The 26,162-nt window shown below is 40.8% G+C and overlaps 1 long non-coding RNA gene and 55 other non-coding genes across 56 annotated transcripts in view; 49 read left to right on the top strand and 7 right to left on the bottom strand.

Annotated features, from left to right (window-relative positions):
• Positions 1-1,382: 1,382 nt before the first annotated feature.
• LOC149074486 (uncharacterized) overlaps positions 1,383-26,162 on the top strand; it is a 66,417-nt gene continuing 41,637 nt past the window's right edge. Inside the window, exon 1 of the long non-coding RNA XR_016194481.1 lies at positions 1,383-1,546. This is a non-coding gene — a long non-coding RNA (uncharacterized LOC149074486). The remainder of the gene's footprint in view (positions 1,547-26,162) is intronic.
• TRNAT-AGU (transfer RNA threonine (anticodon AGU)) lies at positions 9,724-9,797 on the bottom strand. The gene has a single exon. It is a non-coding gene; the product is annotated as a tRNA-Thr (tRNA).
• TRNAT-AGU (transfer RNA threonine (anticodon AGU)) lies at positions 9,904-9,975 on the bottom strand. The gene has a single exon. It is a non-coding gene; the product is annotated as a tRNA-Thr (tRNA).
• On the top strand, positions 10,299-10,372 carry TRNAT-AGU (transfer RNA threonine (anticodon AGU)). The gene has a single exon. It is a non-coding gene; the product is annotated as a tRNA-Thr (tRNA).
• TRNAT-AGU (transfer RNA threonine (anticodon AGU)) lies at positions 10,478-10,551 on the top strand. The gene has a single exon. It is a non-coding gene; the product is annotated as a tRNA-Thr (tRNA).
• On the top strand, positions 11,017-11,090 carry TRNAP-AGG (transfer RNA proline (anticodon AGG)). Its single transcript has one exon. It is a non-coding gene; the product is annotated as a tRNA-Pro (tRNA).
• TRNAT-AGU (transfer RNA threonine (anticodon AGU)) lies at positions 11,367-11,440 on the top strand. Its single transcript has one exon. It is a non-coding gene; the product is annotated as a tRNA-Thr (tRNA).
• On the top strand, positions 11,727-11,800 carry TRNAT-AGU (transfer RNA threonine (anticodon AGU)). Its single transcript has one exon. It is a non-coding gene; the product is annotated as a tRNA-Thr (tRNA).
• TRNAT-AGU (transfer RNA threonine (anticodon AGU)) lies at positions 12,077-12,150 on the top strand. Its single transcript has one exon. It is a non-coding gene; the product is annotated as a tRNA-Thr (tRNA).
• Positions 12,257-12,330, top strand: TRNAT-AGU (transfer RNA threonine (anticodon AGU)). Its single transcript has one exon. It is a non-coding gene; the product is annotated as a tRNA-Thr (tRNA).
• On the top strand, positions 12,437-12,510 carry TRNAT-AGU (transfer RNA threonine (anticodon AGU)). Its single transcript has one exon. It is a non-coding gene; the product is annotated as a tRNA-Thr (tRNA).
• TRNAT-AGU (transfer RNA threonine (anticodon AGU)) lies at positions 12,617-12,690 on the top strand. Its single transcript has one exon. It is a non-coding gene; the product is annotated as a tRNA-Thr (tRNA).
• TRNAT-AGU (transfer RNA threonine (anticodon AGU)) lies at positions 12,976-13,049 on the top strand. The gene has a single exon. It is a non-coding gene; the product is annotated as a tRNA-Thr (tRNA).
• TRNAT-AGU (transfer RNA threonine (anticodon AGU)) lies at positions 13,326-13,399 on the top strand. Its single transcript has one exon. It is a non-coding gene; the product is annotated as a tRNA-Thr (tRNA).
• On the top strand, positions 13,506-13,579 carry TRNAT-AGU (transfer RNA threonine (anticodon AGU)). Its single transcript has one exon. It is a non-coding gene; the product is annotated as a tRNA-Thr (tRNA).
• Positions 13,686-13,759, top strand: TRNAT-AGU (transfer RNA threonine (anticodon AGU)). The gene has a single exon. It is a non-coding gene; the product is annotated as a tRNA-Thr (tRNA).
• TRNAT-AGU (transfer RNA threonine (anticodon AGU)) lies at positions 13,866-13,939 on the top strand. Its single transcript has one exon. It is a non-coding gene; the product is annotated as a tRNA-Thr (tRNA).
• On the bottom strand, positions 14,296-14,369 carry TRNAT-AGU (transfer RNA threonine (anticodon AGU)). The gene has a single exon. It is a non-coding gene; the product is annotated as a tRNA-Thr (tRNA).
• Positions 14,476-14,549, bottom strand: TRNAT-AGU (transfer RNA threonine (anticodon AGU)). The gene has a single exon. It is a non-coding gene; the product is annotated as a tRNA-Thr (tRNA).
• Positions 15,951-16,024, bottom strand: TRNAT-AGU (transfer RNA threonine (anticodon AGU)). The gene has a single exon. It is a non-coding gene; the product is annotated as a tRNA-Thr (tRNA).
• On the bottom strand, positions 16,131-16,204 carry TRNAT-AGU (transfer RNA threonine (anticodon AGU)). The gene has a single exon. It is a non-coding gene; the product is annotated as a tRNA-Thr (tRNA).
• On the bottom strand, positions 16,310-16,383 carry TRNAT-AGU (transfer RNA threonine (anticodon AGU)). The gene has a single exon. It is a non-coding gene; the product is annotated as a tRNA-Thr (tRNA).
• Positions 16,721-16,792, top strand: TRNAT-AGU (transfer RNA threonine (anticodon AGU)). The gene has a single exon. It is a non-coding gene; the product is annotated as a tRNA-Thr (tRNA).
• On the top strand, positions 16,899-16,972 carry TRNAT-AGU (transfer RNA threonine (anticodon AGU)). The gene has a single exon. It is a non-coding gene; the product is annotated as a tRNA-Thr (tRNA).
• Positions 17,429-17,502, top strand: TRNAT-AGU (transfer RNA threonine (anticodon AGU)). The gene has a single exon. It is a non-coding gene; the product is annotated as a tRNA-Thr (tRNA).
• Positions 17,609-17,682, top strand: TRNAT-AGU (transfer RNA threonine (anticodon AGU)). The gene has a single exon. It is a non-coding gene; the product is annotated as a tRNA-Thr (tRNA).
• On the top strand, positions 17,787-17,860 carry TRNAT-AGU (transfer RNA threonine (anticodon AGU)). Its single transcript has one exon. It is a non-coding gene; the product is annotated as a tRNA-Thr (tRNA).
• On the top strand, positions 18,137-18,210 carry TRNAT-AGU (transfer RNA threonine (anticodon AGU)). The gene has a single exon. It is a non-coding gene; the product is annotated as a tRNA-Thr (tRNA).
• TRNAT-UGU (transfer RNA threonine (anticodon UGU)) lies at positions 18,316-18,389 on the top strand. Its single transcript has one exon. It is a non-coding gene; the product is annotated as a tRNA-Thr (tRNA).
• On the top strand, positions 18,496-18,569 carry TRNAT-AGU (transfer RNA threonine (anticodon AGU)). The gene has a single exon. It is a non-coding gene; the product is annotated as a tRNA-Thr (tRNA).
• TRNAT-AGU (transfer RNA threonine (anticodon AGU)) lies at positions 18,676-18,749 on the top strand. The gene has a single exon. It is a non-coding gene; the product is annotated as a tRNA-Thr (tRNA).
• On the top strand, positions 19,546-19,619 carry TRNAT-AGU (transfer RNA threonine (anticodon AGU)). Its single transcript has one exon. It is a non-coding gene; the product is annotated as a tRNA-Thr (tRNA).
• TRNAT-AGU (transfer RNA threonine (anticodon AGU)) lies at positions 19,726-19,799 on the top strand. The gene has a single exon. It is a non-coding gene; the product is annotated as a tRNA-Thr (tRNA).
• TRNAT-AGU (transfer RNA threonine (anticodon AGU)) lies at positions 19,906-19,979 on the top strand. The gene has a single exon. It is a non-coding gene; the product is annotated as a tRNA-Thr (tRNA).
• On the top strand, positions 20,445-20,518 carry TRNAT-AGU (transfer RNA threonine (anticodon AGU)). Its single transcript has one exon. It is a non-coding gene; the product is annotated as a tRNA-Thr (tRNA).
• On the top strand, positions 20,625-20,698 carry TRNAT-AGU (transfer RNA threonine (anticodon AGU)). Its single transcript has one exon. It is a non-coding gene; the product is annotated as a tRNA-Thr (tRNA).
• Positions 21,156-21,229, top strand: TRNAT-AGU (transfer RNA threonine (anticodon AGU)). The gene has a single exon. It is a non-coding gene; the product is annotated as a tRNA-Thr (tRNA).
• TRNAT-AGU (transfer RNA threonine (anticodon AGU)) lies at positions 21,336-21,409 on the top strand. The gene has a single exon. It is a non-coding gene; the product is annotated as a tRNA-Thr (tRNA).
• On the top strand, positions 21,516-21,589 carry TRNAT-GGU (transfer RNA threonine (anticodon GGU)). Its single transcript has one exon. It is a non-coding gene; the product is annotated as a tRNA-Thr (tRNA).
• TRNAT-AGU (transfer RNA threonine (anticodon AGU)) lies at positions 21,876-21,949 on the top strand. Its single transcript has one exon. It is a non-coding gene; the product is annotated as a tRNA-Thr (tRNA).
• TRNAT-AGU (transfer RNA threonine (anticodon AGU)) lies at positions 22,057-22,130 on the top strand. The gene has a single exon. It is a non-coding gene; the product is annotated as a tRNA-Thr (tRNA).
• TRNAT-AGU (transfer RNA threonine (anticodon AGU)) lies at positions 22,407-22,480 on the top strand. Its single transcript has one exon. It is a non-coding gene; the product is annotated as a tRNA-Thr (tRNA).
• Positions 23,097-23,170, top strand: TRNAT-AGU (transfer RNA threonine (anticodon AGU)). The gene has a single exon. It is a non-coding gene; the product is annotated as a tRNA-Thr (tRNA).
• Positions 23,277-23,350, top strand: TRNAT-AGU (transfer RNA threonine (anticodon AGU)). The gene has a single exon. It is a non-coding gene; the product is annotated as a tRNA-Thr (tRNA).
• TRNAT-AGU (transfer RNA threonine (anticodon AGU)) lies at positions 23,637-23,710 on the top strand. Its single transcript has one exon. It is a non-coding gene; the product is annotated as a tRNA-Thr (tRNA).
• Positions 23,817-23,890, top strand: TRNAT-AGU (transfer RNA threonine (anticodon AGU)). The gene has a single exon. It is a non-coding gene; the product is annotated as a tRNA-Thr (tRNA).
• On the top strand, positions 23,996-24,069 carry TRNAT-AGU (transfer RNA threonine (anticodon AGU)). Its single transcript has one exon. It is a non-coding gene; the product is annotated as a tRNA-Thr (tRNA).
• TRNAT-AGU (transfer RNA threonine (anticodon AGU)) lies at positions 24,346-24,420 on the top strand. Its single transcript has one exon. It is a non-coding gene; the product is annotated as a tRNA-Thr (tRNA).
• On the top strand, positions 24,527-24,600 carry TRNAT-AGU (transfer RNA threonine (anticodon AGU)). The gene has a single exon. It is a non-coding gene; the product is annotated as a tRNA-Thr (tRNA).
• On the top strand, positions 24,707-24,780 carry TRNAT-AGU (transfer RNA threonine (anticodon AGU)). The gene has a single exon. It is a non-coding gene; the product is annotated as a tRNA-Thr (tRNA).
• Positions 24,886-24,959, top strand: TRNAT-AGU (transfer RNA threonine (anticodon AGU)). The gene has a single exon. It is a non-coding gene; the product is annotated as a tRNA-Thr (tRNA).
• TRNAT-AGU (transfer RNA threonine (anticodon AGU)) lies at positions 25,066-25,140 on the top strand. The gene has a single exon. It is a non-coding gene; the product is annotated as a tRNA-Thr (tRNA).
• Positions 25,247-25,321, top strand: TRNAT-AGU (transfer RNA threonine (anticodon AGU)). The gene has a single exon. It is a non-coding gene; the product is annotated as a tRNA-Thr (tRNA).
• On the top strand, positions 25,428-25,502 carry TRNAT-AGU (transfer RNA threonine (anticodon AGU)). Its single transcript has one exon. It is a non-coding gene; the product is annotated as a tRNA-Thr (tRNA).
• TRNAT-AGU (transfer RNA threonine (anticodon AGU)) lies at positions 25,788-25,861 on the top strand. Its single transcript has one exon. It is a non-coding gene; the product is annotated as a tRNA-Thr (tRNA).
• TRNAT-AGU (transfer RNA threonine (anticodon AGU)) lies at positions 25,968-26,041 on the top strand. Its single transcript has one exon. It is a non-coding gene; the product is annotated as a tRNA-Thr (tRNA).

The raw sequence follows: 26,162 nt of genomic DNA, 5'->3' as shown, positions 1-26,162 counted from the left end.
ATTATTTATACGTTAAGGAACCAGTATTTTTCACAGCATAATCAGATTACATGTACCTTACGTCTAAGGATAAAAAATACATCACAGATGAAAGGTAAATATTTATACATATTTCTGACAGAGATAAATAAAATATTTCACCCGAAGCCCCAACCACATTGAATCAAAAGCGGACTTTTGCGCCGGGGGTCTAACGGTACGTTGCAACATCTGTGATGGAGGATTTTCACATTGAAAAACCTGATATGTTCTTTGAATGGTGTTTATCTCAGACTCTATTGTTGTAGGATTTTTAAATTATTTAAATTGATTGATTGATTTTTAAATTCTTGGCCTCTACTGGTGTTCAAAATATTAATATTACATTTTTTAGTGGATTTTTTAAATATATTTTTGTGCCTGTTTAAATGAGTGAAATCAAAGCACCAAATTTTTCAAAACTTTTTGAAGACATCACCTTGATACCCTGTTTTTGTAATTTATGTTAGCGAGTGAATTCACATCCCCCCTTTTATCATATATGTACCTTCCTGTATATATGTAAATACAGTACTAAATTTTTAGAGTTTGCTCTTTAAAGGGGTCCAAAACTTTTCCTAATTTTTTCTCAGTTTAATAATTTCTCTAATGGATAGTTAAGGCTTTAGACAGCTTAGAGAACTTTAATTACACTCCAACATTGAATTACAGATACTCTTTATTTACCTCTAGACTTTTTTCTGATGTAGTATGTTATCAGATATGTGGAATAAAGTTAATATTAGTATTTCCCCCCTTTGTCAAAGGTTAGGCCCAGAAGTGTGATGTTACCGGCAAAATATGAAATCCGGCATCCTATAGAATGCCTGGTCGTTTCATGCAAAGTATGAAATACCGGTTTTATTCTATACTTTGCCTAGGCATTCTAAGAATGTCGCCTAAAAACAATCAGGCAAAGTATGAAATTCTTCATCTGTAAAACAAACATTAACAAAATTTTCATTATATGAGCCGCAGGATGCCAAATGCGCCAAATAAAATAAGAGATTCTTGTTGAATTATAAATTTTAATAAATTTCTGATGACACTTTTTTTTCTCCAGAAAAATTTCCTTTTCGCTCTCGTGAGAAAAGATATCTTGAGGGGCGGTATAAAATATTACAATTTCGTCAAATTAAAATTTCACAGAATTTTCGTAATTTTTTTCTGGAAACCTGCATTGGCCAGCGACGACTTCTATTCTTGGTGGTGTATAATCGCACCATTTGATCCACGATGTCGACTCCATATTTAGTTTCGTAATCCGTTATAGTAGGCAATGCTGTTTCTGGGGTCTTTTTTACGTTTTCGTTGAAAGTTACATCAGTATGAAGTGAACTCAGAGAGAGAACATTTTTAATCTTTTTTCCCCGATAAGATGTCAGCGTGATATCAGTTCTAGTTTTGAATACTATCGACGAGTATAGATCTCTTGTGTTCCTGTTTTTGCAGTTGGTGGTACTTCACGACGGTCTTTTCGAAGGGTCCCAACCAAGCTTTTCGATTTCAAACATGCACATAATCTCAGGTGATGTAAAATAATTATCTGTTATGTTTCGACCTTCTCCTAGATAAGGTTCGACTAATCGAATTACATGTTCATAGATAAGTTGATTTGCTGGTCTGGTGTTATCTGCTCCAGTGTAATCCAAACGGATTTTCTATCCGTTTAGAACAGTGATTCCAACGTAGGCGTTAACGCCTCCTTGGGGGCGATGGAATGTTCCAGGAGGTCAGTAGAAGCTACGGGTATAACATAGGATCCTATGGGTGAAATTGCGTTGGGGGCGATGGGAGAAAATAATTTCTGAAGAAGGAGGCGATAGGACAAAAAAGGTTGGGAAACTAGGGTTTAGAACAGTGGTTCTCAACCAGAGACCCTAGGATATTCCAGGGGGGCCACGAAGAAATTTGTGACATAAAATTTTTTTTAGTCACTCTGACTAAAAAAAATTAATTTCAAACAAAATGCATAGAATATCTTTTTTCGTAATGTTTCCCCATTCAAGTAACATTAACATGAGGAAAGAAATAAAAAAAGTGGTTCATGTAATCTCGGTGGTTTTACGACTTGGGGGGTGAGAGTAGGCCCTGACACAAACTATAGAAGAGACCAAATTATACATGAGGAAAAATACCCGCGAAATTTAATTTTTTAAAACTACAATGCTGTGATAATGTATTGGGACAGGGGCGGCTTAAGCGAGGGTGCAAGGGGTGCGGCAGGTTGTAAGGAGCGGCAGCGTAGACTTTACTTAAGAAAACAAAATTTAACACAGTAAAAATTCACGACATCACGCTTTTGAGTCATACTATACCTCGACAACGGAAACGTTGAGAAAATAGACAAGTCCTCTGATCGTAATACCGGAAACAAGAATGTAAGCTATCTGGGCGGCTCGAGACAAAATCTGTACCCGTGTGGGACTTATTTTTTGCGCCTCCTACCTATTGCTCCCTCCATAGCCCCTACCTCCTGCGTCAGGGAATCTTTCGTGGGGCCCCTTCTACAGTTAATTTATATAGTGAAAAAAGAAAAGTTATAAGGATTTAGTCCCGGGCCTCAAACTGGAGCCCGGTCAGCCCTACCCTTTGAAGGTGTCATGCCCCTCCCTCACAATTTATCCAGACAATTCTTAACAAAACATTTTTTTCGGCCCTTCATTTGGGATTTTGCGCACCTCCAGAGCCGACAGTTTGGTTTTTTTTTGGCCAATGGAATTTTCTTTTACCCATTCACCCCGAATTTAGCATCCTCTTAAGCGGTGTCCCGTGTGGCCGCAATGGGTCGCATGGCCAAGCGCCACCCCTGTACTCTATTGCAAGGGCCATGTGTGCATTTTTGTTCCCTCACCCATGGCCCCCACAAGAGCCCGGGATAATTCTCATAATTGTTTGGCTTTTTCAGGCTATAAATTAACTATAGAAGGGGCCCTGCAAAAGATCCCAGCCTAGGGGCCCATACCCTCACTCAGAATTTGATGCACAATAGTCAAATGAAGGCAAAGGAAAGTGATTTGGTTTTTCACGTGTCCGGCCCCAGGAATACCTGAAACACCTTTGAAAAATTTTCTTAATAAAAATTACCCCGTTAAATATCATCTTTACAAGATAAGTGATGATGGCTCGCAAAAATAAGTGCTCTTTCAAGGATTAAGTTGATCTGGCATTTATTAAGAATGGTAAAATAATTTTAGAACAAAAAACAGACAAAAAATTTTCTACTTCAAAAGCGGGACGTATGGTCACGCACATTTTGTATGGTAAACAATGATGTGTGGCTTTCTTCTGAAAAAAAAAATCAGGTTTATCTCCAGGTGCCCTTCACCGAAGCCCTATCAGCCTCCAGGCAGGGGCGGCACATGAGTCTTCGCACCCGGGCGGCAGGTAAGCTCGAGCCGCCCCTGCATTGGGACTTCCTCCACATCTTTAATGTTTTTTTAATCGATACTGTAATGCTTCCTTTTAACTGTCCTACTACTGGCCCGCAGCATCCTGAATAATTTTAATGCAATTTTCCTATCCTGCAAGAACAATGTTGTGTGGACATTAGAAAAAAAAATCTAAAAAGGCGAATGACTGCACTTAAAGCAATTTAAATCCGTTTATTAGAGATTCACTGCATCTGCTGATTTCTAAAAAAAGTGCAATAAATTCTCACGTAAGTCTTCACTTTGAAATGTCCACACATAACCGGCTCAATGCGTCTCCTTGTATCTGTCAACCAAAAATTTATGGTTTTTAGTGTTGATAATACGCATGCAAAACCAATTCTACGACGCGTTTTCACAATCTGCAAAAATTGCTTGGATTTGATAGTTGGAAATGATGTCTAAATGCCAAAGATCTGGAGTTCGAATCAAAATGAAAATGTCAAATAATTGAAATTGTGCTTCGTATAAATGAAATATTTTAATATTGAAAGCTACATATATAGATATTAATCGTGCCCATAGTCAAACGTCTCATAAATGTGAAATTTTGTCCTAAACTGAGAGTGAGGCTCGAATCCCCTTGCGCACAAGTGGAATTTCGAGGCATTTACGCACAACCGAGCCTGTCTTGGCCATTTTTCTTTTTCTCCCCACCCTTTCTTTCTTTTGTTCCTTCCTAAATTTATGAAAGTAAAAAGGACAATCATTATAAAAAGGGCTGTTTTCAGATCAAATTGCCGAAGTTCAATTACTTTACTTCAAAAATGTCAGGTTTTTTTAGGGGGAAATACAGTCAAACCCAAAGCGTATTAAAGACCCTTTATTAATACGCTTTGGTCAAACCCCATTAGACCGGAATTCCAAGAGACCCGAGACATCACTTCGTAATAACGAAATTTCGTTACAAAGGAATTCCAGATTTTTATATTGTTCCTATGTAACCCTATCCGAGGGATTTTCGTTAAAACGATATTTTTCCCGTTATAATGGTATTTGTTACAATGAGAGTTGACTGTATTTCGTCTCAAACTATTTTTTTGCGTGTATTTGGGGGTAGCAGGGCGTATGGCACTTTACTGGTGAGCCATTAGTCTTAGAGGCATACCCAACTAGAAAAAGTACCCAAATCACGTGTCCAACACAGATATGTCATTCAAATACAAATACAACACCACAACAGGCAAAATGCCCAACGAGGTATCTGAGAAAAAGATGCCCATAAAATTATGGATGTCATATATTTCAAAAACACAGCAACCCAATCAAAAATGCAATTAACAAAAATTATAATCAATATATACACATGATAAAATATTATACAATGCCCATAAAGAATACTTATGGCTGTCTTATTCTAAGTATGGATAGCTTCTCGATTTACCCCAACATGTTTATCGTATTTCTTTTTAGCGTGTCAATTGTGTTACAATTTACTACCTCCGGGAGTAAGCTATTCCATTTATTAACAACCCTATTAGAGAAAAATTCCCTGCGACACCATAGCCTTGCATTGTCCCTCACCAATCGATACTGGTGTCCCCTTGTAAAAGCAGTCGATTGGCGGTGTACAAAAAGTTTATGGTCCATCCCATTGAAAATTTTGAACACTTCGATCATATCTCCTCGACACCTGCGTTCATCCAATGTAAACATATTCAAAAAAATGAAGTGTCTCTTCATAACTCAAGCCCTGTGTGCCAATAAGGACACGCGTAGCTCTTCTCTGCACCCCTTCAACCAAGTCTATGTCCCTCTGTAGGAATGGTCTCCAAAACCTTACAACATACTACAGTCCAGGACGAACTAAGCCTCGAAAGAGCGGAAAAATGACTTTAGGAGAACGCGAAGAGACCTTTTTGAAAATGAGACCGCGAGCATTCTATTCGCTTTTTTGACCACCGCTGAACAATGTTCAGAAAACCTAAGCCGCTCGTCAATGAGAATTCCCAAATCGGTGACCCTAGTTGCATCCGGGATAGTGACACCATTCAACTCGTAAGAGAACCGTGGGTTGTTCGAACCAAAGTGAGCGACCATGCACTTATCAACGCTAAACGTCATGCTCCATTCATTTGCCCATGCTGCAATCATGTTTAAGTTGGTCTGGAGCAACTCCCTATCGTTTTGATTCCCGATTACCCCCATTAACTTCACATCATCTGCGAATTTGCTAGTAATCCCATCGATACCCTGATCGAGTTTATCGATAAAAAGTATGGGCCCAAGGACACTTCCTTGAGGAACTCCACTTGTGACGTCTGTCCAACCAGAGAATTCCCCGTTCACCATAACTCGTTGCGACCTATCTCTTAACGAAAACGCTTCAAGAGTTAGCCATGTTGGACCCGATCGAATGCCTTTTGGAAATCGAGGTAAACATCTACATTTTTTCTCTTACCCAAAGCCTTAGTCACGTGATCATAGAAGCAAAGGAGGTTAGTCACACATGACTTCCCCTTCCTGAACCCATGCTGATTATGAGACTATACATTATTCTTGTCTATTCACTTCACAAACTGCCTTTTGATGATAATTTCCAACATTTTCGAGAGGGAACTCATCAAACTCGGTGGAAGATAATTGGACACAGCTTCTCTACCACATTAGCAAGTTTCCAATCCCTTGGGACGATCCCCTCAGCAACACTACTCCTGTATATCTGTGCGACTGTCCCCAACAATTCATTAGCACATTCCTTGACGACCCTGGGATAGATATCATGTCCTGGTGCTTTGCGTGCACATACATTTCTTAGAAGAGGGTTTTATTACCCCATGCAACACCCGTATATTGAATATCATTATCTCCATTAAAAACCGACGCGAAAAAGTCATTGAAAGCACTACACATGTCTACATTGCTCTCTAACCTAGACCCTCCAAACGAGAGGGGGCCAACTGTCACCTTACATCCATTATTGACGTATCGAAAAAAATGATTTTGGGTCAGAGCCAATGCTATCTGCCAACCTAGAGAGAGATTCAACTTCTTTTTTACTTTCCCTTATCGCTTTTTTCAACAGTCTTCTTTTATCAGTAAACAATGATAGGTCACCTCGCCTACTTTTATACTCTCTGAATGCTCTTTTCTTTTCAAGATAAAGGTTACGCACGCTATCCGTGAACCATAGAGGGTGCGATGTACAAACACGCTTTTTTCGAACAAAGGATATGACGTCGTGCAAAACATAGGACAGCGTCGTACTAAATTCTCCCCATTGACTTACCACCCTTTTGATTCCAACCGATCTTTGAAAACGTCCGCTAACCTTCCTCTCAAAACATCAAAGTTATGTTTCTCCGAAAACAAGGAACCAGTCTTTTGTTATCAAAATTCATCATTCATATTATCATTCATGTTGTAAGGGGTTGTATAGCTATAAAATAAAAAAAACAACTTTTTATACCTTCCCCATGTGCCAAAGAACCCAATTAAGAATTTGTTACTCTGTCTTTCCCGATGCCAACTAAAATAATTTCATGTTTCTAAGTGCAATATTCACCGAGATATGCGAATTCGAGAAGTTGAGGAAATTTGGGAAAAAACAGCATTCAATGCGGGTAAAATGGTTTCCCCTCATTTAATGTTGTTTTTTTTCCAACTTTCTTCGAATATCTCAGTGAAAATTTGAACTTAGACACGTTGATTTTTTCTGTTGGAGACCAGGAAACAACTTTCGAATTGGGTTTTGGGGCACAGGGTGTCCTCATAAAAAGTTAACATTTTTATTTTAATAACTATGTAACCCCTGGCGACATGAATCAAATATCTGAGTACTACACATTATTCTGGTACTTTTTCCAACTGGAAGTATGCCTCTAGGACCAATGGTTCACCAGTAAAATGCCATATGCTCCGTTACCTATGCACCCTGTATATTAAATATAGTACGGACTGTTATGTGAAATATTGTGTTGTGTTGTGTGTGTTGTGAAGTAACACGCACGTTACTTCGTTCGCCTGCGAAAGAGCGGCCACATTATGAGCCAAAAAAACCACTTGAAGGTAGCTTATCATCCAACGAAATATCAGATTTTCACCGTATTGAAATTGAAGTCAACAAACTGATAATTTTCTTCTTTGAAAATCTGATTATTTATATTTTCCGATGGGCTTGAAATCCTGATAATGAATCATTATTATGTTCACACGAACAGTTTTGTCACCGTGTACATGATTTCTCTGGAATGAATGGTTCAAACAAATATTTAAAAAATTTTCACACGTATTTTAGTTCATTTTTTTAAATTCATAGCAGGGCTACAACATGAACCTATATCCTTGATACACGTATTATTGTTGAAAACGATGTGGAAGGTTGAACTTTTCAATTGTTATTCATTTGTGTGGCTACTCCCTCATTACTACTTTTATTCGCACGAAGAGGATAAAATTAACAAATCTGCTTGCTACCACTTTTTGCGATTTTTATCATTATAAGAATACGTATTTTGGAAGCTACAACTGACATTTCTCAATGAAACCACAATCTTTTACACAAAAAAAAAACTAATTTTGGAAATAATAAAAATTTCATCCAGTAAAGAGTAACTTGATGACATTGTGCCGTCTTCAAGCGCAGAGTTTACATTGATTAAAAATACATTTTTTTAATTGGACTGACACAACACATAAAACATACAAATCAAACTGAGAAAAACACAAAACAATAAACTTCACAAAAAGTAACATTACGATGACACAGACACTTTGTGTCCCTAAGGGATTTATTCTATTTTTATTGTATTCTATTGTGTTTATTTTGCTTTTTGGTTATTTTCATAAATTAAAAATTAATCAAATTAAATTCAAAAATATTTATACTTCAGACAATTTTTGAATAATTATCTTCCGATGGGAAAACGGGGGGGGGGGGGAAGAGAAAGGAAGGGGGGGAGTAGAAAATTATTCATGTTCGCAAGGGGGCCACAGGAATGAGAAATGGTCGAAAGGGGGCCATGGACAAAAAAAGGTTGAGAACCACTGTTTTAGAATATATTTGGAATCAACGCAGGCAAGAAGCCAGAATTTTATCCCAAATTTATGTGGCTTACTTGGGATATACTGTGTGAATGGACATCTTGCTTTTGAGGGTAGAAGTTGTTCGTCCACAGTGAGATGGGACCCTAACCCTAAATGATGATGGCAAAAGTAAGCGAAGTCGTTAACTCGTGCTAAAATCACAGAAAAGTCGCCAATCGCGGGAAATAAAGCGCCACTTCAAATTGCAGTGAATTAAAAAAAATCATGATAAATGTGTGAGATGAATATTCTTGTTTGTAGTCGTAATGAGGCTTTTTCGATCACGTGATATTTCCCTTTTTTCTTGAGGGACATACAAGGTAACCAATATGGCGACTTCCTGCGCAACTCATAAAAGACAAATCAAAATTAAAGAAACGTAGAAATGAATTTTTTTCTGTTTGACGGGTGCTAGATATTTCGAAAATTTCAGTAGAAAGTTTTTGCACTATATAGACCTCTAGCGTACATAATGGATATCGTTGCATCCAGTTCAAGCAAAGAAGCTGACCAAGGACGAGACATGCGAACATGTCGGAAATCGGGACAGATGCGGACATTTTGTTTACCAGTAATCAAACGTTTACTGGTGAGTAATTCTGACGATTTTTAAAGTACGTTCTCTGGTCACGATAACATAGGCGATCGGGTCAAAATCGGACAATTTATGTTTACCGATAATTGAACACTTATACAAATACAACGCCACAACAGGCAAAACGAGGTGGCTGAAAGAAAGATGCCTACAAAAATATGGATGTCATACATTTCAAAAATGCAGCAACCCAATCAAAAATGCAATTAACAAAAATTAAAAACAATATATACACATGATAAAATATTATACAATGCTCATAAAGAATACTTATGGCTGTCTTATTGTAAGTATGGATAGCTTCTCGATTTACCCCAACATGTTTATCGTATTTCTTTTTAGCGTGTCAATTGTGTTACAATTTACTACCTCCGGGGGTAAGCTATTCCATTTATTAACAACCCTATTAGAGAAAAATTCCCTGCGACACCATAGCCTTGCATTGTCCCTCACCAATCGATACTGGTGTCCCCTTGTAAAAGCAGTCGATTGGCGGTGTACAAAAAGTTTATGGTCCATCCCATTGAAAATTTTGAACACTTCGATCATATCTCCTCGATATCTGCGTTCATCCAATGTAAACATATCAAATACTGATGCATGAAGGAAACTGCCAAATAAAACGTTTGCTGTCTGACATGCGTTACTCTTGGAAGGCGCCGGTGGAATTCGAACCCACGATATCCTGTTTACTAGACAGGCGCTTTAACCAACTAAGCCACGGCACCACTCTTGAGACGGGAAAAATGTTTTACACAATTATTTATCAAATACTGATGCATGAAGGAAACTGGCAATTAAAACGGTTGCTATTTGACATGCGTTATTCTTGGAAGGCGCCGGTGGAATTCGAACCCACGATCCTGTTTACTAGACAGGCGCTTTAACCAACTAAGCCACGGCACCACTCTGGAGACGGGAAAAATGTTTTACACAATTATTTATCAAATACTGATGCATGAAGTAAACTGGCAATTAAAACGGTTGCTATTTGACATGCGTTATTCTTGGAAGGCGCCGGTGGAATTCGAACCCACGATCCTGTTTACTAGACAGGCGCTTAGTTGGTTAAAGCGCCTGTCTAGGAAACAGGAGATCGTGGGTTCGAATCCCGACGGCGCCTTCTGAGGATAACGCATGTCAGACAGCAAACGTATTAGTTGGCAGTTTCCTTCATGCATCAGTTTTTAATAAATAATTGTGTAAAACATATTTCCCGAGCCATGGGTGGTGCCGTGGCTTAGTTGGTTAAAGCGCTTGTCTAGTAAACAGGAGATCGTGGGTTCAAAACCCGCCGGCGCCTTCCAAGAATAACGCTGTCAAATAGCAACAGTTTTAATTGGCAGTTTCCTTCATGCATCAGTATTTGATAAATAATTGTGTAAAACATTTTTCCAAACTGAAGGGTGGTGCCGTGGCTTAGTTGGTTAAAGCGCCTGTCTAGTAAACAGGAGATCGTGGGTTCGAATCCCGCCGGCGCCTTCCAAGAATAACGCATGTCAGACAGCAAACGTTTTAGTTGGCAGTTTCCTTCATGCATCATTATTTGATAAATAATTGTGTAAAACAATTTTCCCGACGCAAGTGTTGTGCCGTGGCTTAGTTGGTTAAAGCGCCTGTCTAGTAAACAGGAGATCGTCAGTTCGAATCCCGCCGGCGCCTTCCAAGAGTAACGCATGACAGACAGCAAACGTTTTAGTTGGCAGTTTCCTTCATGCATCATTATTTGATAAATAATTGTGTAAAACATTTTTCCCGTCTTAGTGGTGGTGCTGTGGCTTAGTTGGTTAAAGCGCCTGTCTAGTAAACCGCAGATCGTGGGTTCAAAACCCGCCGGCGCCTTCCAAGAATAACGCTGTCAAATAGCAACAGTTTTAATTGGCAGTTTCCTTCATGCATCAGTATCTGATAAATAATTGTGTAAAACATTTTTCCAACCTGAAGGGTGGTGCCGTGGCCTAGTTGGTTAAAGCGCCTGTCTAGGAAACAGGAGATCGTGGGTTCGAATCCCGACGGCGCCTTCTGAGGATAACGCATGTCAGACAGCAAACGTATTAGTTGGCAGTTTCCTTCATGCATCAGTATTTAATAAATAATTGTGTAAAACATATTTCCCGAGTCAAGGGTGGTGCCGTGGCTCTGTTGGTTAAAGCGCCTGTCTAGTAAACAGAATATCGTGGGTTCGATTCCTACCAAGAAAAACGCATGTTAGACAGCAAACGTTTTAGTTGGCAGTTTCCTTCATGCATCAGTATTTGATAAATAATTGTGTAAAACATTTTTCCCGTCTCAAGAATGGTGCCGTGGCTTAGTTGGTTAAAGCGCCTGTCTAGTAAACAGGAGATCGTGGGTTCGAATTCCACCGGCGCCTTCCAAGAGTAACGCATGTCTGAGAGCTAACGTTTTAGTTGGCAGTTTCCTTCATGCATCAGTATTTGATAAATAATTGTGTAAAATATTTTTCCCGTCTCCAGAGTGGTGCCGTGGCTTAGTTGGTTAAAGCGCCTGTCTAATAAACACGAGATCGTGGGTTCGAATTCCACCGGCGCCTTCCAAGAATAACGCATGTCAAATAGCAACCGTTTTAATTGCCAGTTTACTTCATGCATCAGTATTTAATAAATAATTATGTAAAACATTTTTCCCGGATCAAGGTTGGTGCCCTGGCTTAGTTGGTTAAAGCGCCTGTCTAGTAAACAGGAGATCGTGGGTTCGAATCCCGCCGGCGCCTTCCAAGAGTAACGCATGTCAGACAGCTAACGTTTTATTTGGCAGTTTCCTTCATGCATCAGTATTTGATAAATAATTGTGTAAAACATTTTTCCCGTCTTAATGGCGGTGCCGTGGCTTAGTTGGTTAAAGCGCCTGTCTAGTAAACAGGAGATCGTGGGTTCGATTCCTACCAAGAAAAACGCATGTTAGACAGCAAACGTTTTAGTTGGCAGTTTCCTTCATGCATCAGTATTTGATAAATAATTGTGTAAAACATTTTTCCAACCTCAAGGGTGGTGCCGTGGCTTAGTTGGTTAAAGCGCCTGTCTAGTAAACAGGAGATCGTGGGTTCGAATCCCGCCGGCGCCTTCCAAGAATAACGCATGTCAGACAGCAAACGTTTTAGTTGGCAGTTTCCTTCATGCATCAGTATTTAATAAATAATTGTGTAAAACAATTTTCCCGACGCAAGGGTTGTGCCGTGGCTTAGTTGGTTAAAGCGCCTGTCTAGTAAACAGGAGATCGTGAGTTCGAATCCCGCCGGCGCCTTCCAAGAGTAACGCATGACAGACAGCAAACGTTTTAGTTGGCAGTTTCCTTCATGCATCAGTATTTGATAAATAATTGTGTAAAACATTTTTCCAACCTGAAGGGTGGTGCCGTGGCTTAGTTGGTTAAAGCGCCTGTCTAGTAAACAGGAGATCGTGGGTTCGAATCCCGCCGGCCCCTTCCAAGAATAACGCATGTCAGACAGCAAACGTTTTAGTTGGCAGTTTCCTTCATGCATCAGTATTTAATAAATAATTGTGTAAAACAATTTTCCCGACGCAAGGGTTGTGCCGTGGCTTAGTTGGTTAAAGCGCCTGTCTAGTAAACAGGAGATCGTGAGTTCGAATCCCGCCGGCGCCTTCCAAGAGTAACGCATGACAGACAGCAAACGTTTTAGTTGGCAGTTTCCTTCATGCATCATTATTTGATAAATAATTGTGTAAAATATTTTTCCCGTCTTAATGGTGGTGCTGTGGCTTAGTTGGTTAAAGCGCCTGTCTAGTAAACCGCAGATCGTGGGTTCAAAACCCGCCGGCGCCTTCCAAGAATAACACTGTCGAATAGCAACAGTTTTAATTGGCAGTTTCCTTCATGCATCAGTATCTGATAAATAATTGTGTAAAACATTTTTCCAACCTGAAGGGTGGTGCCGTGGCCTAGTTGGTTAAAGCGCCTGTCTAGTAAACAGGAGATCGTGGGTTCGAATCCCGCCGGCGCCTTCCAAGAGTAACGCATGTCAGACAGCCAACGTTTTATTTGGCAGTTTCCTTCATGCATCAGTATTTGATAAATAATTGTGTAAAACATTTTTCCCGTCTTAATGGCGGTGCCGTGGCTTAGTTGGTTAAAGCGCCTGTCTAGTAAACAGGAGATCGTGGGTTCGATTCCTACCAAGAAAAACGCATGTTAGACAGCAAACGTTTTAGTTGGCAGTTTCCTTCATGCATCAGTATTTGATAAATAATTGTGTAAAACATTTTTCCAGCCTGAAGGGTGGTGCCGTGGCTTAGTTGGTTAAACCGCCTGTCTAGTAAACAGGAGATCATGGGTTCGAATTCCACCGGCGCCTTCCAAGAGTAACGCATGTCAGACAGCAAACGTTTTATTTGGCAGTTTCCTTCATGCATCAGTATTTGATAAATAATAGTGTAAAATATTTTTGCCGTCTCAATGGTGGTGCCGTGGCTTAGTTGGTTAAAACGCCTGTCTAGTAAACAGGAGATCGTGGGTTCGAATCCCGCCGGCGCCTTCCAAGAATAACGCATGTCAGACAGCAAACGTTTTAGTTGGCAGTTTCCTTCATGCATCAGTATTTAATAAATAATTGTGTAAAACAATTTTCCCGACGCAAGGGTTGTGCCGTGGCTTAGTTGGTTAAAGCGCCTGTCTAGTAAACAGGAGATCGTGAGTTCGAATCCCGCCGGCGCCTTCCAAGAGTAACGCATGACAGACAGCAAACGTTTTAGTTGGCAGTTTCCTTCATGCATCATTATTTGATAAATAATTGTGTAAAACATATTTCCCGACTCATGGGTGGTGCCGTGGCTTAGTTGGTTAAAGCGCTTGTCTAGTAAACAGGAGATCGTGGGTTCGAATCCCGCCGGCGCCTTCCAAGAGTAACGCATGTCAAATAGCAACCGTTTACTAAACAGGGGCTTTAACCAACTAAGCCACGGCACCACCCTTCAGGTTGGAAAAATGTTTTACACAATTATTTGTCAGATACTGATGCATGAAGGAAACTGCCAATTAAAATTGTTGCTATTTGACAGCGTTATTCTTGGAAGGCGCCGGCGGGTTCTGAACCCACGATCTGCGGTTTACTAGACAGGCGCTTTAACCAACTAAATCACAGCACCACCATAAAGACGGGAAAAATGTTTTACACAATTATTTATCAAATACTGATGCATGAAGGAAACTGCCAACTAAAACGTTTGCTGTCTGTCATGCGTTACTCTTGGAAGGCGCCGGCGGGATTCGAACTCACGATCTCCTGTTTACTAGACAGGCGCTTTAACCAACTAAGCCACGGCACCACCATTAAGACGGGAAAAATGTTTTACACAATTATTTATCAAATACTGATGCATGAAGGAAACTGCCAACTAAAACGTTAGCTCTCAGACATGCGTTACTCTTGGAGGGCGCCGGCGGGATTCGAACCCACGATCTCCTGTTTACTAGACAGGCGCTTTAACCAGCTAAACAACGGCACCACTATTAAGACGACAAAATTGTTTTACACAATTATTTATCAAATACTGATGCATGAAGTAAACTGCCAACTAAGACGTTTGCTGTCTGTCATGCGTTAGGGTACGTCCATAGTGCACCGCTTCCCGCTTCTCGCTTTATTGTTTAAACCGCGGCAGTTGTAGAAGGCGAGATGATCCCGCGCGATTCTAGCCGATGGTGGTTATAGTGCACCGCTCGCGGGAGCGTCTGCCTGCATGAGCAGTTGGCATCATGGAGCTATCACGTGGGGATCTATTGTGTGTGTTTTTGTTGACAACAAAAAATATTTATTATAAAATTAAACATGAAAGAATGACGAATGTACATGAAATTAATAGGACTCGCCTTGAAGTTGCAATGGGTTTAGTGTAATCGCTAATTATAGTAAATTAATTAATTGATGATAAATCAGCGATTTCGCTTTTAGTGCCACAACAAATTTTCGATTAGAAAAACGAAAATTAATCGTTACAAAATTCCGTTTGATTTAGTTTTATCGTTAATTAGTTTATATTAATGATAAAACTAAATCATGATCGATAATTAACTAATCAACTAATAACGATGAAACTGAACTGGCTGATAATTAGTTAATTAACTAATTAACGGCAAAATCCGTTGGATTTCGTTTTATCGTTAATTAGTTTATTAACGATAAAACTAAATCATGATCGATAATTAGTAACGATAAAACGAAATCCAACGGTATTTTGATTAATTAACGATATCGTTTTCATTACGTCAACTAATTAACGATTAGTATTAACAATAATTAGGCGTCATAAAAACTCCGTTGGATTTAGTATGATAATTAATGATCCTTAATTAATTAGCGATTTCGCTTATTATGTCATAACTAATTAACGATTAGTATTAGCAACAATTATCCATCACAAAACTCCGTTGGATTCAGTATAATCGTTAATTAACCTTAATTAATGATTAACCAACGATATTGCTTTTATTATGTCATCTAGTTAACGATTAGTATTAATAATTAATCGTCACAAAAACTCCAATTGGATTCACTATAATTGGTAATTTTTTTTAAATACTTAATGATTAACATTTCGCTTTTATTATGTCATAATTAATCAACGATTAGTAATAACGATAATTGATCGTTACAAAAACTCCGTCGATTTACTATTCCATTATAAAACGAACACTTAGAGGAAAGTATCCGTTCAAAACTGCAAGCGGTGAGCCGGTCAAGCGAGAAAAAGAAATAATAATTCATTCTGGTTAAAGCAGTTTGAGCCGGTATAAGCAGGTAGGCGGGCGCACTATGGCTTTCCCAATGAGTTTTCACGATCTTTTTTCAGCCGCGATAAAGCGAGTAGCGAGAAGCGGTTCACTATGGACGTACCCTTACTCTTGGAAGGCGCCGGCGGGATTCGAACTCACGATCTCCTGTTTACTAGACAGGCGCTTTAACCAACTAAGCCACGGCACAACACTTGCGTCGGGAAAATTGTTTTACACAATTATTTATTAAATACTGATGCATGAAGGAAACTGCCAACTAAAACGTTTGCTGTCTGACATGCGTTATTCTTGGAAGGCGCCGGCGGGATTCGAACCCACGATCTCCTGTTTACTAGACAGGCGCTTTAACCAACTAAGCCACGGCACCACCCTTCAGGTTGGAAAAATGTTTTACACAATTATTTATCAAATACTGATGCATGAAGGAAACTGCCAATTAAAACTGTTGCTATTTGACAGCGTTATTCTTGGAAGGCGCCGGCGGGTTTTGAACCCACGATCTCCTGTTTACTAGACAAGCGCTTTAACCAACTAAGCCACGGCACCACCCATGACTCGGGAAATATGTTTTACACAATTATTTATTAAAAACTGATGCATGAAGGAAACTGCCAACTAATACGTTTGCTGTCTGACATGCGTTATCCTCAGAAGGCGCCGTCGGGATTCGAACCCACGATCTCCTGTTTCCTAGACAGGCGCTTTAACCAACTAGCTTAGTTGGTTAAAGCGCCTGTCTAGTAAACAGGATCGTGGGTTCGAATTCCACCGGCGCCTTCCAAGAATAACGCATGTCAAATAGCAACCGTTTTAATTGCCAGTTTCCTTCATGCATCAGTATTTGATAAATAATTGTGTAAAACATTTTTCCCGTCTCCAGAGTGGTGCCGTGGCTTAGTTGGTTAAAGCGCCTGTCTAGTAAACAGGATCGTGGGTTCGAATTCCACCGGCGCCTTCCAAGAATAACGCATGTCAAATAGCAACCGTTTTAATTGCCAGTTTCCTTCATGCATCAGTATTTGATAAATAATTGTGTAAAACATTTTTCCCGTCTCCAGAGTGGTGCCGTGGCTTAGTTGGTTAAAGCGTCTGTCTAGTGAACAGGAGATCGTGGGTTCGAATCCCGCCGGCGCCTTCCAAGAGTAACGCATGTCAGACAGCAAACGTTTTATTTGGCAGATTCCTTCATGCATCAGTATTTGATAAATAATTGTGTAAAACATTTTTCCCGTCTTAATGGCGGTGCCGTGGCTTAGTTGGTTAAAGCGCCTGTCTAGTGAATTGGAGATCGTGGGTTCGATTCCTACCAAGAAAAACGCATGTTAGACAGCAAACGTTTTAGTTGGCAGTTTCCTTCATGCATCAGTATTTGATAAATAATTGTGTAAAACATTTTTCCCGTCTCAATAGTGGTGCCGTGGCTTAGTTGTTTAAAGCGCCTGTCTCGTAAACAGGAGATCGTGTGTTCGAATCCCACCTTCGCCTCCTAAGAATAACGCATGTCTAATATCAACCGTTTTAATTGGCAGTTTCCTTCATGCATCAGTATTTGATAAATAATTGTGTAAAACATTTTTCCCGTCTACAGAGTGGTGCCGTGGCTTAGTTGGTTAAAGCGCCTGTCTAGTAAACAGGAGATCGTGGGTTCGAATTCCACCGGCGCCTTCCAAAAATAACGCATGTCAGACAGCAAACGTTTTATTTGGCAGTTTCCTTCATGCATCAGTATTTGATAAATAATTGTGTAAAACATTTTTCCGGTCTTAATGGTGGTGCCGTGGCTAAGTTGGTTAAAGCGCCTGTCTAGTAAACAGGAGATCGTGGGTTCGGATTCCACCGGCGCCTTCCGAGAATAACGCATGTCAGAGAGCAAACGTTTTATTTGGCAGTTTCCTTCATGCATCAGTATTTGATAAATAATTGTGTAAAACATTTTTCCCGTTATTGATGGTGCCGTGGCTTAGTTGGTTAAAGACCCTGTCTAGTAAACAGGAGATCGTGGGTTCGAATCCCGCCGGCGCCTTCCAAGAATAACGCATGTCAGACAGCAAACGTTTTAGTTGGCAGTTTCCTTCATGCATCAGTATTTAATAAATAATTGTGTAAAACAATTTTCCCGGCTCAAGGGTGGTGCCGTGGCTTAGTTGGTTAAATCGCCTGTCTAGGAAACAGGAGATCGTGGGTTCGATTCCTACCAAGAAAAACGCATGTTAGACAGCAAACGTTTTAGTTGGCAGTTTCCTTCATGCATCAGTATTTGATAAATAATTGTGTAAAACATTTTTCCCGTCTCAAGAGTGGTACCGTGGCTTAGTTGGTTAAAGCACCTGTCTAGTGAACAGGAGATCGTGGGTTCGAATTCCACCGGCGCCTTCCAAGAGTAACGCATGTCAGACAGCAAACGTTTTATTTGGCAGTTTCCTTCATGCATCAGTATTTGATAAATAATAGTGTAAAATATTTTTGCCGCTCAAGGGTGGTGCCGTGGCTTAGTTGGTTAAAGCGCCTGTCTTGTAAATAGGAGATCGTGGGTTCGAATTCCACCGGCGCCTTCCAAGAGTAACGCATGTCAGACAGCAAACGTTTTATTTGGCAGTTTCCTTCATGCATCAGTATTTGATAAATAATTGTGTAAAACATTTTTCCCGTCTCAAGAGTGGTACCGTGGCTTAGTTGGTTAAAGCACCTGTCTAGTAAACAGGAGATCGTGGGTTCGAATTCCACCGGCGCCTTCCAAGAGTAACGCATGTCAGACAGCAAACGTTTCATTTGACAGTTTCCTTCATGCATCAGTATTTGATAAATAATAGTGTAAAATATTTTTGCCGTCTCAAGGGTGGTGCCGTGGCTTAGTTGGTTAAAACGCCTGTCTAGTAAACAGGAGATCGTGGGTTCGAATCCCGCCGCCGCCTTCCAAGAATAACGCATGTCAAATAGCAACCGTTTTAATTGCCAGTTTCCTTCATGCATCAGTATTTAATAAATAATTGTATAAAACATTTTTGCCCTTTCAAGGGTGGTGCCGTGGCTCTGTTGGTTAAAGCGCCTGTCTAGTGAACAGAAGATCGTGGGTTCGATTCCTACCAAGAAAAACGCATGTCAGACAGCAAACATTTTAGTTAGCAGTTTCCTTCATGCATCAGTATTTGATAAATAATTGTGTAAAACATTTTTCCCGTCTCAAGGGTGATGCCGTGGCTCTGTTGGTTAAAGCGTCTGTCTAGTAAACAGAATACCGTGGGTTCGATTCCTACCAAGAAAAACGCATGTCAGACAGCAAACACTTTAGTTAGCAGTTTCCTTCATAAATCAGTATTTGATAAATAATTGTGTAAAACATTTTTCCCGTCTCAAGGGTGATGCCGTGGCTCTGTTGGTTAAAGCGCCTGTCTAGTAAACAGAATACCGTGGGTTCGATTCCTACCAAGAAAAACGCATGTCAGACAGCAAACATTTTAGTTAGCAGTTTCCTTCATGCATCAGTATTTGATAAATAATTGTGTAAAACATTTTTCCCGTCTCAAAAATAGTGCCGTGGCTTAGTTGGTTAAAGCGCCTGTGTAGTAAACAGGAGATCGTGTGTTCGAATCCCACCTTCGCCTCCTAAGAATAACGCATGTCTAATATCAACCGTTTAAATTGGCAGTTTCCTTCATGCATCAGTATTTGATAAATAATTGTGTAAAACATTTTTCCCGTCTACAGAGTGGTGCCGTGGCTTAGTTGGTTAAAGCGCCTGTCTAGTAAACAGGAGATCGTGGGTTCGAAATCCACCGGCGCCTTCCAAGAATAACGCATGTCAGACAGCAAACGTTTTATTCGGCAGTTTCCTTCATGCATCAGTATTTGATAAATAATTGTGTAAAACATTTTTCCCGTCTTAATGGTGGTGCCGTGGCTTAGTTGGTTAAAGCGCCTGTCTAGTAAACAGGAGATCGTGGGTTCGAATCCCGCCGGCGCCTTCCAAGAGTAACGCATGTCTGAGAGCTAACGTTTTAGTTGGCAGTTTCCTTCATGCATCAGTATTTGATAAATAATTGTGTAAAACATTTTTCCCGTCTCCAGAGTGGTGCCGTGGCTTAGTTGGTTAAAGCGCTTGTCTAGTAAACAGGAAATCGTGGGTTCGAATCCCGCCGGCGCCTTCCAAGAGTAACGCATGTCTGAGAGCTAACGTTTAAGTTGGCAGTTTCCTTCATGCATCAGTATTTGATAAATAATTGTGTAAAACATTTTTCCCGTCTCCAGAGTGGTGCCGTGGCTTCGTTGGTTAAAGCGCCTGTCTAATAAACAGGAGATCGTGGGTTCGAATCCCGCCGGCGATTTCCAAGAGTAACGCATGTCTGAGAGCTAACGTTTTAGTTAGCAGTTTCCTTCATGCATCAGTATTTGATAAATAATTGTGTAAAACATTTTTCCAGTCTTTATGGTGGTGCTGTGGCTTAGTTGGTTAAAGCGCCTGTCTAGTAAACCGCAGATCGTGCGTTCAGAATCCTCCGGCGCCTTCCAAGAATAACGCTGTCAAATAGCAACAGTTTTAATTGGCAGTTTCCTTCATCCATCAGTATCTGATAAATAATTGTGTAAAACATTTTTCCAACCTGAAGGGTGGTGCCGTGGCTTAGTTGGTTAAAGCGCCTGTTTAGTAAACAGGAGATCGTGGGTTCGAATCCCGACGGCGCCTTCTGAGGATAACGAATGTCAGACAGCAAACGTATTAGTTGGCAGTTTCATTCATGCATCAGTATTTAATAAATAATTGTGTAAAACGTATTTCCCGGCTCAATGGTGGTGCCGTGGCTTAGTTGGTTAAAGCGCCTGTCTAGTAAACAGGAGATCGTGGGTTCAAATCCCGCCGGCGCCTTCCAAGAGTAACGCATGTCAAATATCAACCGTTTTAATTGGCAGTTTCCTTCATGCATCAGTATTTAATAAATAATTGTATAAAACATTTTTCCTATTTCAAGGGTGGTGCCGTGGCTCTGTTGGTTAAAGCGTCTGTCTAGTAAACAGAATACCGTGGGTTCGATTCCTAACAAGAAAAACGCATGTCAGACAGCAAACACTTTAGTTAGCAGTTTCCTTCATGCATCAGTATTTGATAAATAATTGTGTAAAACATTTTTTCCGGTCTCAAAAGTAGTGCCGTGGCTTAGTTGGTTAAAGCGCCTGTGTAGTAAACAGGAGATCGTGTGTTCGAATCCCACCTTCGCCTCCTAAGAATAACGCATGTCTAATATCAACCGTTTTAATTGGCAGTTTCCTTCATGCATCAGTATTTGATAAATAATTGTGTAAAACATTTTTCCGGTCTTAATGGTGGTGCCGTGGCTTAGTTGGTTAAAGCCCCTGTTTAGTAAACAGGAGATCGTGGGTTCGAATCCCGACGGCGCCTTCTGAGGATAACGCATGTCAGACAGGAAACGTATTAGTGGGCAGTTTCCTTCATGCATCAGTATTTAATAAATAATTGTGTAAAACATATTTCCCGAGTCATGGGTGGTGCCGTGGCTTAGTTGGTTAAAGCGCTTGTCTAGTAAACAGGAGATCGTGGGTTCGAATCCCGCCGGCGCTTTTCAAGAGTAACGCATGTCTGAGAGCTAACGTTTTAGTTAGCAGTTTCCTTCATGCATCAGTATTTGATAAATATTTGTCTAAAACATTTTTCCCGTCTTAATGGTGGTGCCGTGGCTTAGTTGGTTAAAGACCCTGTCTGGTAAACAGGAGATCGTGGGTTCGAATCCCGCCGGCGCCTTTCAAGAATAACGCATGTCAGACAGCAAACGTTTTATTTGGCAGTTTCCTTCATGCATCAGTATTTGATAAATAATTGTGTAAAACATTTTTGCCGTCTCAAGGGTGGTGGCGTGGCTTAGTTGGTTAAAGCGCCTGTGTAGTAAACAGGAGATCGTGGGTTCGTATCCCACCTGCGCCTTCTAAGAATAACGCACGTCAAATATCAACCGTTTTAATTGCCAGTTTCCTTCATGCATCTGTATTTAATAAATAATTATGTAAAACGTTTTTCCCGGTTCAATGGTGGTGCCGTGGCTTAGTTGGTTAAAGCGCCTGTCTAGTAAACAGGAGATCGTGGGTTCGAATTCCACCTGCGCCTTCCAAGAATAACGCATGTCAAATAGCAACCGTATTAATTGCCAGTTTCCTTCATGCATCTGTATTTAATAAATAATTATGTAAAACATTTTTCCCGGAATCAATGGTGGTGGCGTGGCTTAGTTGGTTAAAGCGCCTGTCTAGTAAACAGGAAATCGTGGGTTCGAATCCCGCCGGCGCCTTCCAAGAGTAACGCATGTCAAATGTCAACCGTTTTAATTGGCAGTTTCCTTCATGCATCAGTATTTAATAAATAATTGTATAAAACATTTTTGCCCTTTCGGGGGTGGTGCCGTGGCTCTGTTGGTTAAAGCGCCTGTCTAGTGAACAGAAGATCGTGGGTTCGATTCCTACCAAGAAAAACGCATGTCAGACAGCAAACATTTTAGTTAGCAGTTTCCTTCATGCATCAGTATTTGATAAATAATTGTGTAGAACATTTTTCGCGTCTTAAAAGTGGTGCCGTGGCTTAGTTGGTTAAAGCGCCTGTGTAGTAAACAGGAGGTCGTGGGTTTGTATCCCACCTGCGCCTTCCAAGAATAACGCATGTCAAATATCAGCCGTTTTAATTGGCAGTTTCCTTCATGCATCAGTATTTAATAAATAATTGTATAAAACATTTTTGCCCTTTCAAGGGTGGTGCCGTGGCTCTGTTGGTTAAAGCGCCTGTCTAGTGAACAGAAGATCGTGGGTTCGACTCCTACCAAGCAAAACGCATGTCAGACAGCAAACATTTTAGTTAGCAGTTTCCTTCATGCATCAGTATTTGATAAATAATTGTGTAAAACATTTTTCCCGTCTCAAGGGTGATGCCGTGGCTCTGTTGGTTAAAGCGCCTGTCTAGTAAACAGAATACCGTGGGTTCGATTCCTACCAAGAAAAACGCATGTCAGACAGCAAACACTTTAGTTAGCAGTTTCCTTCATAAATCAGTATTTGATAAATAATTGTGTAAAACATTTTTCCCGTCTCAAGGGTGATGCCGTGGCTCTGTTGGTTAAAGCGCCTGTCTAGTAAACAGAATACAGTGGGTTCGATTCCTACCAAGAAAAACGCATGTCAGACAGCAAACATTTTAGTTAGCAGTTTCCTTCATGCATCAGTATTTGATAAATAATTGTGTAAAACATTTTTCCCGTCTACAGAGTGGTGCCGTGGCTTAGTTGGTTAAAGCGCCTGTCTAGTAAACAGGAGATCGTGGGTTCGAATTCCACCGGCGCCTTCCAAAAATAACGCATGTCAGACAGCAAACGTTTTATTTGGCAGTTTCCTTCATGCATCAGTATTTGATAAATAATTGTGTAAAACATTTTTCCGGTCTTAATGGTGGTGCCGTGGCTTAGTTGGTTAAAGCGCCTGTCTAGTAAACAGGAGATCGTGGGTTCGAATCCCGCCGGCGCCTTCCAAGAGTAACGCATGTCTGAGAGCTAACGTTTTAGTTGGCAGTTTCCTTCATGAATCAGTATTTGATAAATAATTGTGTAAAACATTTTTCCAACCTGAAGGGTGGTGCCGTGGCTTAGTTGGTTAAAGCCCCTGTTTAGTAAACAGGAGATCGTGGGTTCGAATGCCGACGGCGCCTTCTGAGGATAACGCATGTCAAACAACAAACGTATTAGTTGGCAGTTTCATTCATGCATCAGTATTTAATAAATAATTGTGTAAAACATATTTCCCGACTCATGGGTGGTGCCGTGGCTTAGTTGGTTAAAGCGCTTGTCTAGTAAACAGGAGATCGTGGGTTCGAATCCCGCCGGCGCCTTCCAAGAGTAACGCATGTCTGAGAGCTAACGTTTTAGTTGGCAGTTTCCTTCATGAATCAGTATTTGATAAATAATTGTGTAAAACATTTTTCCCGTCTCCAGAGTTGTGCCGTGGCTTAGTTGGTTAAAGCGCCTGTCTAGTAAACAGGAGATCGTGGGTTCGGATTCCACCGGCGCCTTCCGAGAATAACGTATGTCAGAGAGCAAACGTTTTATTTGGCAGTTTCCTTCATGCATCAGTATTTGATAAATAATTGTGTAAAACATTTTTTCCCGTTATTGATGGTGCCGTGGCTTAGTTGGTTAAAGACCCTGTCTAGTAAACAGGAGATCGTGGGTTCGAATCCCGCCGGCGCCTTCCAAGAATAACGCATGTCAGACAGCAAACGTTTTAGTTGGCAGTTTCCTTCATGCATCAGTATTTAATAAATAATTGTGTAAAACAATTTTCCCGGCTCAAGGGTGGTGCCGTGGCTTAGTTGGTTAAATCGCCTGTCTAGGAAACAGGAGATCGTGGGTTCGATTCCTACCAAGAAAAACGCATGTTAGACAGCAAACGTTTTAGTTGGCAGTTTCCTTCATGCATCAGTATTTGATAAATAATTGTGTAAAACATTTTTCCCGTCTCAAGAGTGGCACCGTGGCTTAGTTGGTTAAAGCACCTGTCTAGTAAACAGGAGATAGATGGGTTCGAATTCCACCGGCGCCTTCCAAGAGTAACGCATGTCAGACAGCAAACGTTTTATTTGGCAGTTTCCTTCATGCATCAGTATTTGATAAATAATAGTGTAAAATATTTTTGCCGTCTCAAGGGTGGTGCCGTGGCTTAGTTGGTTAAAGCGCCTGTCTAGTAAACAGGAGATCGTGGGTTCGAATTCCACCGGCGCCTTCCAAGAGTAACGCAAGTCAGACAGCAAACGTTTTATTTGGCAGTTTCCTTCATGCATCAGTATTTGATAAATAATTGTGTAAAACATTTTTCCCGTCTCAAGAGTGGTACCGTGGCTTAGTTGGTTAAAGCACCTGTCTAGTAAACAGGTGATCGTGGGTTCGAATTCCACCGGCGCCTTCCAAGAGTAACGCATGTCAGACAGCAAACGTTTTATTTGGCAGTTTCCTTCATGCATCAGTATTTGATAAATAATAGTGTAAAATATTTTTGCCTCTCAAGGGTGGTGCCGTGGCTTAGTTGGTTAAAACGCCTGTCTAGTAAACAGGAGATCGTGGGTTCGAATCCCGCCGCCGCCTTCCGAGAGTAACGCATGTCAAATAGCAACCGTTTTAATTGCCAGTTTACTTCATGCATCAGTATTTAATAAATAATTATGTAAAACATTTTTCCCGTCTTAATTGTGGTGCCGTGGCTTAGTTGGTTAAAGCGCCTGTCTAGTAAAGAGGAGATCGATGGGTTCGAATCCCGCCGGCGCCTTCCAAGAGTAACGCATGTCAGACAGCAAACGTTTTAGTTGGCAGTTTCCTTCATGCATCAGTATTTGATAAATAATTGTGTAAAACATTTTTCCCGTCTTGATGGTGGTGCCGTGGCTTAGTTGGTTAAAGCGCTTGTCTAGTAAACAGGAGATAGATGGGTTCGAATCCCGCCGGCGCCTTCCAAGAGTAACGCATGTCAGACAGCAAACGTTTTAGTTGGCAGTTTCCTTCATGCATCAGTATTTGATAAATAATTGTGTAAAACATTTTTCCCGTCTTAATTGTGGTGCCGTGGCTTAGTTGGTTAAAGCGCCTGTCTAGTAAACAGGAGATAGATGGGTTCGAATCCCGCCGGCGCCTTCCAAGACTAACGCATGTGAGACAGCAAACGTTTTATTTGGCAGTTTACTTCATGCATCAGTATTTGATAAATAATTGTGTAAAACATTTTTCCCGTCTTAATGGTGGTGCTGTGGCTTAGTTGGTTAAAGCGCCTGTCTAGTAAACCGCAGATCGTGGGTTCAAAACCCCCCGTCGCCTTCCAAGAATAACGCTGTCAAATAGCAACAGTTTTAATTGGCAGTTTCCTTCATGCATCAGTATCTGATAAATAATTGTGTAAAACATTTTTCCATCCTGAAGGGTGGTGCCGTGGCTTAGTTGGTTAAAGCGCCTGTCTAGTAAACAGGAGATCGTGGGTTCGAATCCCGACGGCGCCTTCTGAGGATAACGCATGTCAGACAGCAAACGTATTAGTTGGCAGTTTCCTTCATGCATCAGTATTTGATAAATAATTTTGTAAAACATTTTTCCCGTCTTAATGGTGGTCCCGTGGCTTAGTTGGTTAAAGCGCCTGTCTAGTAAATAGGAGATCGTGGGTTCGAATCCCGCCGGCGCCTTCCAAGAGTAAGGGTACGTCCATAGTGAACCGCTTCTCGCTACTCGCTTTATCGCGGCTGAAAAAAGATCGTGAAAACTCATTGGGGCGGCCATAGTGCGCCCGCCTACCTGCTTTTACCG

This window comes from Pholcus phalangioides, unplaced genomic scaffold, assembly GCF_987345545.1.
Source record: "Pholcus phalangioides strain wild (caught in Gottingen) unplaced genomic scaffold, Ppha-v1.0 ptg000017l_1, whole genome shotgun sequence".
Lineage (NCBI taxonomy): Eukaryota > Metazoa > Arthropoda > Arachnida > Araneae > Pholcidae > Pholcus > Pholcus phalangioides.
Note: the sequence above shows the minus strand (reverse complement) of the source record. Positions and strands in the feature narration are given on the sequence as shown.